The 14,105-nt window shown below is 38.9% G+C and overlaps 2 protein-coding genes across 2 annotated transcripts in view; one reads left to right on the forward strand and one right to left on the reverse strand.

Annotated features, from left to right (window-relative positions):
* Nucleotides 1–14,105, reverse strand: part of LOC123767121 (titin homolog) — a 352,063-nt gene that overhangs the window by 149,396 nt on the left and 188,562 nt on the right. The gene's annotated exons all lie outside the window — the stretch shown is intronic.
* Nucleotides 1–14,105, forward strand: part of LOC123767118 (glucocorticoid-induced transcript 1 protein) — a 186,349-nt gene that overhangs the window by 40,807 nt on the left and 131,437 nt on the right. The gene's annotated exons all lie outside the window — the stretch shown is intronic.

Raw genomic sequence — 14,105 nt, forward strand, 5'->3', positions numbered from 1 at the left:
CGCTTCATGTTCACTGGCTGAATTATTTTATCACTAAATTGAGGTAAAGAAAGGCATTGCCAGATTTGTGGCTTTATTGATCAAATAATTACAGTATAGTTACATCATGTAATAGTACAAGCCATATAATATACAATACATATAGTGAATAGACAGTTCTTAAACTGTATACAATGGGGCCTCGACTTACGATGCTAATCCGTTCCCAGAGACGGATCGGAAGTCGAAGCGAACTTTCCCATAAGAAATAAAGGGATTTGAATTAATCCATTCCCCACCCTCCAAAATATTAACATAAAAATACATTTTATACTGAATACAATGTTTTTTTCTAACTACAATACAGTACCAAAGTTACTCTTACCTTTATGGAGGGCTCTTGATGGCGTATGGAAGATGGTGATGGGGGAGGAGGAGAGTTGTTACTGTTTGGAAGGGGAGTCTCCCTTCCATTATCACATCAGGCAGCGATGTTTTCTCTGGGGTACTCTCTCTCCTACGTTTTGCCTGAATACCACTAGGACCTGGTTGTGGTTCAGTGCTTGTTTGTCTCAGCTACAAATTTGTCAAGAGACATTTGTTTTTCCATTCGTTTTAACATTTGTCTGTAATGATGCATCACTTTAGCACCCATAATGTCCTTTTTCTTAGCTAGTATGGTGGATATCGTTGACCGAGATTTGTTATACTGCCTAGCCAGTTCACCTACCTGCACACCATCTTCATATTTATGAATGCTCTCTTGTTTCTGCTCTATGGTCATTCTTACATGGGATCTCATATGTTGAGCCTTACCACTGACTTTCCTGGGACTCATGGCATATTATATAATAATTACTTTAATGTTCAAAATGCAAAAAATCACCACAAAAACAGGAATTTCTTATAGGCGCGATCGTCACTAAGCGGGTAGCTGTAAGTAAACTGAGGCAGGACGGACCACGTGATCAGGAACAATGCGCTCGGCCGACCCGAACGTGTTCCAACAAATATCGGATGTCGAGTCACATTTTTCGATGAAATTTATATCGTAACTCGAAATTATCGTAAGTAGGGGCAATCGTATATCGAGGTGCCACTGTATAAGAATAAGCAAACTGCATATGACTAAAGCTAAGACAAACAGAAATTAAGCTAGAAGTTAACATTCTACCAACCTGTATACAAGCATGACACAGCTGATCTGACGATCAAAACAATAACAGTCAAGCGAGCATCCATCCAGCACAATAATAGCTCCGCCCCCAATACAATAGATATAGCACTTTTACTACACCCTATACTTTGTTTTTTTGGGGTTATTTTTTCTTGACCTCATTTCCATACATATTGACCTACAACTTTCACATATTTGAGTTCGAATGCCAAACAATGTTTATTAAAACATTCAAGTAAATTAATAAATTAGAACTGCCATATTCATTGTCGATAACTTCAACTTCAATTATATCTATAACTAGAATTTCAACTTCAGTATCCAAAACTCTAGTTTCTGACTGATTCTCAACATTTTTACATATAGTGTGCACAGCTGTCTGTTCTACAATCCTTTGAGAATGGATTTTTCATAAACCCTAACCGTTTGGAGTTATAAATTTTTGTTGTCTAAATTTGCGCACATTTCTTCTATTTGATAGTACAGGCATACCTCAGTTTAAGAGTTTAATTGGTTCCTGGAGACGCCTCGTATTCCGAAAACTCGCATTCCGAAGCTAATTTCCCCATAAGAAATAAAGGGAAATGAATTAATCCGTTCCTGACTACCCCAAAAACCCCACATCAAACTAAATTTTTATACCTAATTCATCTAAATAAACCTACAAAACTATGTTCAAGTTATTACTTACCTTGCTGTTGAATGCTGTAGGCGTATGGAAGATGGTGAGGAGGTGGGAGGAAGAGAGGAGTTACTGTTTGGAAGGGGAGTCCCCTTCCATTATCACATCAGGCAGTGAGGACTTCACTGGTATGCACACACTGGCACATTTTGCCTGCATACCACTAGGACTTGCTTGTTTTACTAAGAATTTGTCTAATGACACTTGTTTTTCCCTACATTTTAACACTTGTCTGTAGTAAGACATCACATTATCATTTAAAAGGTCAATGCAACGGCCTGCTACAGCTTTATCTGGGTGAGTTTTTTCAACAAAACTTTGCAGTTCTTCCCATACTTCACACATTTTCTTAATCAAGAAGGGACATCCTCTACTGCCTCTACTCACAGCTATTTTCTTAGGTTGAACCTTACCAATGGCTTTCTTGAGACCCATGGCAAGATATATAATGACAACTTTTATGCTCAAATGGCCAAAAAAACCGATAAAAAACTGTAAATCCTTGTGAAGAATTCAGGTGGGATAGTCACTGGACACGAGACACTGGTAAACTGAGGCGCGATCGCCATGCCACCATGCGCCAGTCGGCCTGTACACGTATCAACAAACTCGCGTCCTGAGGTAACCCTCGCCTTCCGAGACATATTTTTGGAGTAAATCCTGCTCGTCTTCCGAAAAACTCGCATACAGGGACACTCGCATTCCGAGGTACCACTGTAGTTGCAGTTTGCATGAACGGTTTGTCCTCCCGATGACTGCACCAGTACAGATGTTGGGAGATGCGTTAATGTTGAGGATGATAAAGAGTTTCAAAAGTGCTTGATGCGTTGTGCTGTAGATAGAGGAGTGGCGACTAAGGAGGTGGATGTTAGAGGGAGACTTGCCGCACCGTAGGACGGGATGTTGTGTTTATGGCGTAAGCTGATCCCTGGTGCAACAACGAGGCATTTGTTTTCTGTGTTTTGCTGTTGATAGCGCCAGGTATAAATGTGGCACGAGTCAAATGTGACTCAATTTGTTGGTCTACTGGAGATATTTAGCCAGTGCTTTGACTATTTGGTATTTTTTCTGTAACAAGTGGTCACCTCCTCCTAATATATGCTCGTTGGTAAAGGGTATTTTAAGTGCAACAAATACTTGTTTGAAATTTACTCTGGCACTTTGATGTCGGAAGCAGTGAAGGAGATAGTGTTCGATTGTTTCAGGCACCTGACAGTGGATGCAGAGTTCGTTGATGTCTGTTCTATACTTAGAACTGTGTGCTGCCAGTTTGGTGTGTACCAGCCTTAATCTGGTCATTGTTACATTAATTTCTCTGCTTTTATATCTGACATGTTTCCAAGTTTCCCATTTCTTTTTAATGGACCCATAGTACAGAGGTGAGCATGACGTTTTCCATTTCGTTGCAAAATCTTGGGTGATGGTATTTTTGAAGGCTCCTTTATGTGGAACATGAGGAATTGGATGATGGGTAATGTGAGGTGTGTTGTGCATCGCTTTGGCTAGTTGATCTACAAGCTCATTATGGAGAATTCCACAATGCGCTGGGACCCATTGGATAGAGGTGATAACCATTTCAAATGCCATATTGACAATTTTTTTTTATAGTAAACTATACTGAAGACATATATTCTGAATTCATGAAAATAAAGATCATATGCTATTCTGAGAGCATAACATAAAATGAACAATTGGTGATGTTTTATATTTTTGCAGCCGATTTCAAAATCTTAAGTTTTCAATATTCAGTTTTATATTTATTTTTTATTTTCTTGTTTTTCAAGTTATGCTGGTATCATTTAGACAAAGTTGGAGCATTTGCCTAGTAAATTATGCACAGAACATTTGAAAGAGTTTCAGCAAATTTTAAAAAAGCTCAATGTCCCACTTCATATGATGATTTGCACAGCTTGATGGTTAATGCCTCTAACCTCTCGTCATAGCTCTTGTCCTTCAACTCTGGGAGCCACTTAGTGGCTTGTCTTAATAATTACCTAAGTGTAGTTACAGAATGAGAGCTACACTCGTGGTGTCCCATCTACCCAGCACTCTTTGTCATATAACGCTTTGAAACTACCTACAGCTTTGGCCTCCACCACCACCTCACTTAACTTGTTCCAACCATCTTCCACTCTGTTTGCGAAAGTGAATTTTCTTGTATTTCTTCGGCATCTTTGTTTAGTTAGTTTAAATCTATGACCTCTTGTTCTTGAAATTCCAGGTCTCAGGAAATCTTCCCTATCAATTTTATCAATTTCTGTTACTATTTTGTATGTAGTGATCATATCTCCTCTTTTTCTTCTATCTTCTAGTTTTGGCATATTTAATGCCTCTAACCTCTCCTCGTAGCTCTTGCCCTTCAGTTCTGGGAGCCACTTAGTAGCATGTCTTTGCACCTTTTCCAGTTAGTTGATGTGCTTCTTAACTTAAGATATGGGCACCACACAACTTCTGTATATTCCAGCTTTGGCCTAACAAAAGTCGTGAACAATTTCTTTAGTATTTCGCCATCCATATATTTAAAAGCAATTCTGAAGCTAGAAAGCGTGGCATAGGCTCCTCGCACAACGTTCTTTATGTGGTCCTCAGGTGATAGTTTTCTATCTAGAACCACCCCTAGATCTCTTTCTCTATCAGATTTTTGTTAAGGTTTCTCACATAATTTATAGGTTGCGTGGGGTCTATGTTCTCCTAAAAACCCAGAGCCACTTGGAATGGAAATCGGTCGTTGTCATTTGTTTCACTGCGTCGCTTCTTCCTTCCCGTTTCTGTCTCAAAAGAGTCGTTCTGTCCAATTCTCTCTGTTTCTCTCACATGTACGTCCCTGTCTATGTCTTTCTTTCCATACGTGTACTCACCTAGTTGTGTTTGCGGGGGTTGAGCTCTGGCTCTTTGGTCTCAACCGTCAATCAACAGGTGTACAGGTTCCTAAGCCTATCGGGCTCTATCATATCTACACTTGAAACTGTGTATGGAGTCAGCCTCCACCACATTACTTCCTAATGCATTACATTTGTCAACCACTCTGACACTAAAAAAGTTCTTTCTAATATCTCTGTGGCTCATTTGGGCACTCAGTTTCCACCTGTGTCCCCTAGTGCATGTGCCCCTTGTGTTACATAGCCTGTCTTTATCAACCCTGTCGATTCCCTTGAGAATCTTGAATGTGGTGATCATGTCCCCCCTAACTCTTCTGTCTTCCAACGAAGTGAGGTTTAATTCCCGTAGTCTCTCCTCGTAGCTCATACCTCTCAGCTCAGGTACTAGTCTGGTGGCAAACCTTTGAACCTTTTCCAGTTTAGTCTTATGCTTGACTAGATATGGACTCCATCCTGGAGCTGCATACTCCAGGATTGGTCTGACATATGTGGTGTATAATGTTCTGAAAGATTCCTTACATAAGTTTCTAAAGGCCGTTCTCATGTTAGCCAACCTGGCATATGCTGCTGATTTTATCCTCTTGATATGAGCTTCAGGGGACAGGTCTGGCGTGATATCAACCCCCAGGTCTTTCTCTCCCTGACTCTTGAAGTATTTCATCTCCCAAATGATACCTTGTATCTGGTCTCCTGCTTCCTACCCCTATCTTCATTACATTACATTTACTTGGGTTAAACTCTAACAGCCATTTGTTCGACCATTCCTGCAGCTTGTCCAGGTCTTCTTGAAGCTTCAAGCTGTCCTCCTCTGTCTTAATCCTTCTCATAATTTTGGCGTCGTCAGCAAACACTGAGAGGAATGAGTCTATACCCTCTGGGAGATCATTTACGTATATCAGAAACAGGATAGGTCCAAGCACAGAGCCCTGTACGTGTGTATGTGCGTGTGTACTCACCTATTTGTGTTTGCAGGATCGAGCATTGACTCTTGTATCCCGCCTTTCTAGCCAACGATTGTTTATAGCCGTTCCTGTTCCATTTCTCTATCATATCTAGTTTTAAAATTATAAATAGAGTTTGCTTCCACAACCTGCTCCTTAAGTGCATTCCATTTTTCCACTACTCTCACACTAAAAGAATGCTTCCTAACATCTCTGTGACTCAGACGAGTTTCTAGCTTCCACCCATGTCCCTTCGTTCTGTTATTATTCCGTGTGAACATGTCATCTATTTCCACTTTGTCAATTCCTGAGTATTTTATACATTCCTATCTTATACGTTCCTATTTATATGTGTGTGTATGCACGTGTGTTAGAGAGAAATATATGTAGTAGATATAATAGAGGAATATTATTATCATTACTGTATTACTATTTTGTATTATTTATATATATATACAAGAGTTCTTATATTCTTGTACAGCCACTAGCATCCATAACATTTCGGGCAAGTCCTTAATCCTATGTTCCATGGAATACGTCTTGCCAAATCGTTTAACAACTAGGTATCCATTTTACTGCTGGGTGAACAGAAGCTACAGTTAAGGATTGACGCCCAGTAAATCCTCCCCGGGCAGGATACAAACTCGGGACAAAGCTACGTGTGAAACGCCGGGCGAGTGTCTTACCACTTGACCACAGGAACTGACAGTATAGATTGGTTGGAAAGGTGGGGTCCAAGAGCTAATAGCTCGATTCTGCAGATATAAATAGTAAATACACAGTCTTTTTAGACTAGCCACTGTCGGATGTGCTATCACTTCACCCATATTCCTTGAGCTCAAATATGAATTTATATAAATATATGAATTACGCTACACGGCTTTTTGCTAAGTGATCTTAAACACACAGTCTGCAAACTGATAGCAACATTATTCACCCCATGGAACTGGCACTTCTCTCAACTCAGGTGCTGGGAGAGTGACAGGTGGTCTTTGTACGTCAGACCAGCGGCAGCACAACTGTGAAGAATATAAGAGTTGGTAATTGGGCATCCACCTTCAAGTTGAATTGTTAGCTATACTTGTAGTGCTCAAGAGTATTGAAAACAGCTATATATAGCTTAATCATCATCGACAAGTCCCTATCCTCAATACATACTCTAAATAGCGTGCATTCAAACTGCAACATGTTTGTCTCTGAAACCAGACATAATAAATGTTTATATATGTATGTATATTAATAATATATATATATATATATGTCGTACCTAATAGCCAGAACGCACATTTTGGCCTACTATGCAAGGCCCGATTTGCCTAATAAGCCAAGTTTTCCTGAATTAATATATTTTCTTTAATTTTTTTCTTTTGAAATGATAAAGCTACCCATTTCATAATGTATGAGGTCAACTTTTTTTTATTGGAGTTAAAATTAACATAGATATATGACCGAACCTAACCAACCCTACCTAACCTAACCTATCTTTATAGGTTAGGTTAGGTAGCCGAAAAAGTTAGGTTAGGTTAGGTAGGTTAGGTAGCCGAAAAACAATTAATTCATGAAAACTTGGCTTATTAGGCAAATCGGGCCTTGCATAGTAGGCTGAGAAGTGCGTTCTGGCTATTAGGTACGACATATATATATATATATATATATATATATATATATATATATATATATATATATATATATATATATATATATATATATATATATATATATATATATATATATATATATATATATATATATATATATATACACATATACATACATATATTTAAGGCACAACTCTCCTAAACACGAGAGCTGTGTTTAGGAGACAGTCTGTGCTGGCTAGGGTTCGAGTCTCCTGGTGGGAAAGTGTTCTAAAGTTGTATATACATATACATATATATATATATATATATATATATATATATATATATATATATATATATATATATATATATATATATATATATATATATATTATATATATACACACATATATATATATATATATATATATATATATGTGTGTATATATATAATATATATATATATATATATATATATATATATATATATGTATATGTATATACAACTTTAGAACACTTTCCCACCAGGAGACTCGAACCCTAGCCAGCACAGACTGTCTCCTAAACACAGCTCTCGTGTTTAGGAGAGTTGTGCCTTAAATATATGTATGTATATGTGTATATATATATATATATATATATATATATATATATATATATATATATATATATATATATATATATGTCGTACCTAATAGCCAGAACGCACTTCTCAGCCTACTATGCAAGGCCCGATTTGCCTAATAAGCCAAGTTTTCCTGAATTAATATATTTTCTCTAATTTTTTTCTTATGAAATGATAAAGCTACCCATTTCATTACGTATGATGTCAATTTTTTTTTATTGGAGTTAAAATTAACGTAGATATATGACTGAACCTAACCAACCCTACCTAACCTAACCTAACCTATCTTTATAGGTTAGGTTAGGTTAGGTAGCCGAAAAAGTTAGGTTAGGTTAGGTTAGGTAGGTTAGGTAGTCGAAAAATAATTAATTCATGAAAACTTGGCTTATTAGGCAAATTGCGCCTTGCATATTAGGCTGATAAGTGCGTTCTGGCTACTAGGTACGACATATATATATATATATATATATATATATATGTCGTACCTAGTAGCCAGAACGCACTTATCAGCCTAATATGCAAGGCGCAATTTGCCTAATAAGCCAAGTTTTCATGAATTAATTATTTTTCGACTACCTAACCTACCTAACCTAACCTAACCTAACTTTTTCGGCTACCTAACCTAACCTAACCTATAAAGATAGGTTAGGTTAGGTTAGGTAGGGTTGGTTAGGTTCAGTCATATATCTACGTTAATTTTAACTCCAATAAAAAAAAATTGACATCATACGTAATGAAATGGGTAGCTTTATCATTTCATAAGAAAAAAATTAGAGAAAATATATTAATTCAGGAAAACTTGGCTTAATAGGCAAATCGGGCCTTGCATAGTAGGCCGAGAAGTGCGTTCTGGCTATTAGGTACGACATATATATATATATATATATATTGTGTGTATGTAATATGATGTCATACGGTACCTAATATACAGAACCACCAGTAACCAAGGCCCGATTACTAGATCATTACATCCTGCACAATTTAGAAATTTCGTCATTTAGAGGTAGATTAAAATTTAGTTTCATGAAATAACATAATAATATGTTGAAATTTTGGCACTGTATCCTTATTTTGCTTCTTGAAGGCAAAGTATATGTAATTAAATTAAAAGGTGTATTGCATAACGTAGAGCTAATTCTGTCACTCCACATGTAAACTTTCAATCTTACCACTATCAACTGCCTCATCTATGCTGGAATAAAATGATAGCAAATTTGTTAAACAGGAACGGCCCATTTGTAAAACCATGTTATGAATCATTTATTAATTTATGTTTTTCAAGATGAAAATGAATGGTATTTGCAATCATCGATTCAAGTAACTTTCCCACAATAGACATTATGTTAATTGGTCGATAGATTGACGCAAATGATTATCTCCTTTCTTAATAATTGGTACTACACATTAGCAACCTTCCACGACTCTGGCACTCTGCCTGACTCTAATGATTTATTAAATTTGGTAGACAGTGGCTTGCAAAACAACTCTGTGCATTCTTTAAGCACCCTGGCAAAGACTTCGTCTGGCCCTGGGAATTTGTTTGGCTTGAGTTTCACTATTTGTTTAATATCATCATCCCTGGTAACTGCTAAACTAATCAACCTGTCCTCTTCCCCACCCACATGGACTTGTTTGGCTGAAGGCATAATGTTAGGTTCCTCTTTAGTAATACAGATATAAAATATTAAAAATATTACTCATCTCTTCATCATTATCAGTTATCAGATCTGTTTCAGTTTTTAATGCCCTGGCCCTGTCCTTTCCCTAATCTTTGGTCGATATAACTGAGAAAAAACCCAGAAGGCATAATAAAACCCAGTCCATATATATATGGACCAGAAGGCACTTGTAAAGCTTGACTTTAAAAATGCCTTCAGTCAAGTTGGAAGAGACGCTGTCCTCAGGGCTGTACACAACCATATCCTTCCCCTTTACTCATTCATCACCCCCCCCCCCTCTTTTTCTGGCCCGTTGGCATCGTGAGGGGGCTTGGTGGGCAGCTGCCGGAGTGTGATGCTCCATGGGTCAGTCCTCTGTCCTTTTGAAGCGTTGTGCTCCTGCTGCTGTCTTTATCAATTTTGCCAGAACTCTCTTTTTCCTTTTTCCTTGTGTTTCATTTTTCTTCTCACCTCTTCCCCTTTTCTAATTGTCATTTCCTGCTGACCTTTTGCCAGTCTTGATTATTCTTTCAGACTTCTTCCATTTTGATGTCCGGGTATTTGGAGAGGCATAATCTCTCACCCGTAGAACTGTTGTATCCCAACGTCTTGAGCGAGGGGACCCTTTTATTGTCAATCCTCCTTTCGTCGCTGAACCTGATCTCGACGGACTGATGGTTCTTAAGGTGGCGTTTGTGAGGCGTATACTCACAACGTACCCCTAGGGGGGCCTGGCAAGACTGGCAACATGTCTCTTGTTGGGTGTCCTAGCCTCTAATTGTGGCTCCGTGGTGGGTACGGGGACACATTCGTGAATGAAAGTACTGGTATTACCTCTCATTTTCATGTCGCTGAATACAGTTCCTCTTATGACTTCTCAGGCTTGTGGGGTGGGCGACCAAGTCCCCGAGTCGGACTGTGTTGGAAGACCAGACTCTGTAGCCCCTGCTACATTGGGCCCTGACCTAGCTCCTCCTTTGACCCTCCTGACTACTCTCCCCTCCTCACACCGGGATCGTCTGACTTTTCCTGAAGCGAGACGCCAAGTCCGCCATCTCCACCCTTTCACTGGCGTATCTTATGCTCGCGTGTTGAGTTCTACCCCTCCTCATCCTTCCCACCTAACTCAGTCCCATAACCGTTTCCAGGCCTTGGACCCAGACACACCCACCACCACCTCCCCTGTTCCTTTACGTTCTGTCCCGGAAGGTCTCCCTCCTAATTCGCCTTCTGGAGTTTCTCCCCTTCCTACCCTGTCCACCATGTCTCCTGTGTTGTTGCTGGTACACCTGTCTCCGAGTCAGAAACGTAAGCTTGTCCCCTCTCCTTCCTCTCCTTTGGGGCACCAATTCAGTGAGAATTGGTGCCCCAATTCACACTGAATACAAGTGTATTTGCAACAGTGTGGAAGCAGACCAATATGGACTGCATGGGTTGCACTGTGGAAGCTCCAAGAGCTGGCATGCAAGACACAATGAGGAGAATGATATCAAGGGGAGCCATGCCTCAGCTTAGTGCCCAGCGTGGAGAGAACCCCGCATCCTAGTGGACAAAGACTTTAATTTACACACACACACACACACACAACTATAACCTGCAAACACTAAACAGAGTTTTACTATGCTATCATTTAAACAGCTTTCGTCTTATATACTCGCATTTGGGTGAGGTGATATGTTACAACGGTTTTGGATGAGGTGAACAGAACTTTCGTAACATATCACCTCACCCAAATGCGAGTATATAAGACGAAAGCTGTTTAAATGATAGCATAGTAAAACTGTTTAGTGTTTGCAGGTTATAGTTGTGTGTGTGTAAACTAAAGTCTTTGAAAATGTAATAAGTTATTACGACGCGCGTTCAAGTGTAGCGCCAGACTAGAAATAAAAATGAATTTTGGAGAATTGATTTTTCAATTACCATCGACAGTAAAAAGAAACATAAGAAAGAGAAAATTCATGTTAGAATTATTAATCTTACTTTTTCGGTCATATTTAATAACATATATATATATATATATATACACACACACACACACACACACACACACACACTACAGCGTACATATGTACTACATTTGACTGCTCTAAAGGGTTCTTCGGGCATGGTTGATTTGTAATATAATATTATTTGAGTTATTGTGGTTTCTGTTCGAGGTTCAGGATTGTATCATCGGTCCAGGTGTCGTCTTATAGTAGTGTTTATTTATGTGTTGCTATATCCATTGTTCACCAACACCCGAGTTATTCTTTTACACTCCCTACTCACGTTGCTAAATTCAGAGCAGTGGGTAAGGGTTCGACGAATATAAGCATTGAGAACACTGGCTTTATATCTTTGGGGGCGATGTATTTTTTTTCTTGTTTCAATAAACATACATGAACTTGAAGGTTCCTGTTTTTGTTATTAATACATCCAGGAATGGCAGACTGTTATTTTCACTATTTTCATGTGTAAATCTGAGTACTGGCTCTCTCTCTAGATGGCTTGCTCTCTCTCTAGATGGCTGGCTGGCTGGCTCTGGCTCTGGCTCTGGCGCGCGCGCGTTCTCGCTCTCTCTCTCTCTCTCTCTCGTGTGTGTGTGTGTGTGTGTGTGTGTGTGTGTGTGTGTGTGTGTGTGTGTGTGTGTGTGTGTGTGTGTGTGTGTGTGTGTGTGTGTGTCAGTCAGGCTGAGTGCTTTCTCTTCCCATAGCTCATGGTAAGCCTTACCCACTAGTTTCCCATGGAATACGATCCATCAATCGCTTAACAACCAGCTACTCTCAAAAGTCCTCCGGTACCATTTGGTTTGAAATCATCCCCTTCAGCTTAATCACTCTCTTTCCGTTGTTATATTTTAAGATTTGGAATTTCCTGTTGAGTTCTCTACACACTTAACATTCTGTAAATGTGTCATCCCCCATATTGATATATCTATCAATATTGATATTGATGTATCCTATATATGTCCTCCAATATATTGATGCAGGAGTTATAGGTTAGACGATTAATGTCTCGGTGAAGCAGTAAAGCAAGGTTCTTTGGTATATGTGATTTTCTATTGAAGTTTGCTAATGAGGGAGGGGGGAAATTAGGCGTTTAAATGAATTGATTTTGAATGAATGGATTGATTGATCAATTCTTTACTTCACTAGGAAGGAATTTCAATATTTTGAGTCTCTTAATTTGCTCGTGTCTGAATCTAGACACAAATACAACAAAATGATTAATGATGGTAACAGAGTCGTGTGGATTCCATCTCATGTTGGCCTCCGAATGCATGATAAAGCTGATGAGTTAGCTAAAGAATCTGCTTTTAAAGGAGAAATTGAATATAACCATGGATTGCCTATCAGCAGTCTGAGAGCAATAGTACACCACGAACTTCAATAAAATCTTGGAGATCTGAGGCAAAGTAAAATCGACACCAGTAATTCCATTGTCATCATACCATCATGCAAGAAGAGCCACACAACTGTGGATCATCCAACAAAATCAGCAGACGCCTAGATGTTACTACTGCTCGGCTTAGACTCGGCTGTATCATTTTACTGGGAAGTATACTGGGAAATTAATTGCCTGCTGATGTAGACCTGACCAAATGTAAACTATCAACAAAATTATTCCCACACCCTTCGTCACTATATGATGGAATGCGAAAAGATACGTTAATTCAGAGACAATTCTTATTACAAATGGTCAAGAGATGTGCAAATACTTAATTCAAATTGATCTGCTACCAGAAATATTTGCCAAATATCTCCAATTTGCTAACTGTAGGTTGTAACCTATCCAACGCTGCCCACTGGATGGAGGGCTGTTTGCAGGATAAACATACAAATTTTGACACTAGCTCTCCACATGTCAGTCGCTTAATTTAGAAACTACTTGTGGTCGATCTCGAACCCATTGTTGATGTGACGATGTGCATCGAATTTTGTAACTAGCTCATCAAGACTAACTAACTTAGTTAAATGATTTTTTGGGTTCAGCCCCTGAGCCCATTATGTGTGTCTTTCCACTACCGCCAGCAGGATGGGTACGGGGGTGCATAATAAATTAACTAAACTAAATTTGTATAGCGTGCTTGCATAGATTTAGTAGAACTCTGACAGTATCAGAGATACGCGTTGAAGTCGGTCATATCAGCGAAACACGTATCACACCAGAAAACCCAATCAGAGAATGGTTTGATTGATTGATAAAGATTAAGCCACCCAAGAGGTGGCACGGGCATGAATAGCCCGTAAAAGAGAATGGTTTTCTTGCGTGATGTTTATATAGTCGTAATGGTTTAGTGCTTTCCCTTCATAGTTCATTCATTGCGTGGTGTTCACGGGTTCTTTTATATCCATATAGGAAATGTTTTAAGTCTGGGTATATCAAAGTGTAGAGTTTTGTAAATTTTGAGATCACACGGGAATGCATGGGATGTACGTTGAGAATGTTGTGGAATTTGAAGTGTCTGTATTCTGTCTGAAGACGGAATTATAGTTCTGATTTATTTTAGATAATTTTATGTGGCTGAGGCCTAAGCACAGATATCGCGAGAGATAAGGATAGAATTGTGAGTAATATTATGGAGAAGAGCACGGATTGGGGTAT

The sequence above is a fragment of the Procambarus clarkii genome, chromosome 53, assembly GCF_040958095.1.
Source record: "Procambarus clarkii isolate CNS0578487 chromosome 53, FALCON_Pclarkii_2.0, whole genome shotgun sequence".
Lineage (NCBI taxonomy): Eukaryota > Metazoa > Arthropoda > Malacostraca > Decapoda > Cambaridae > Procambarus > Procambarus clarkii.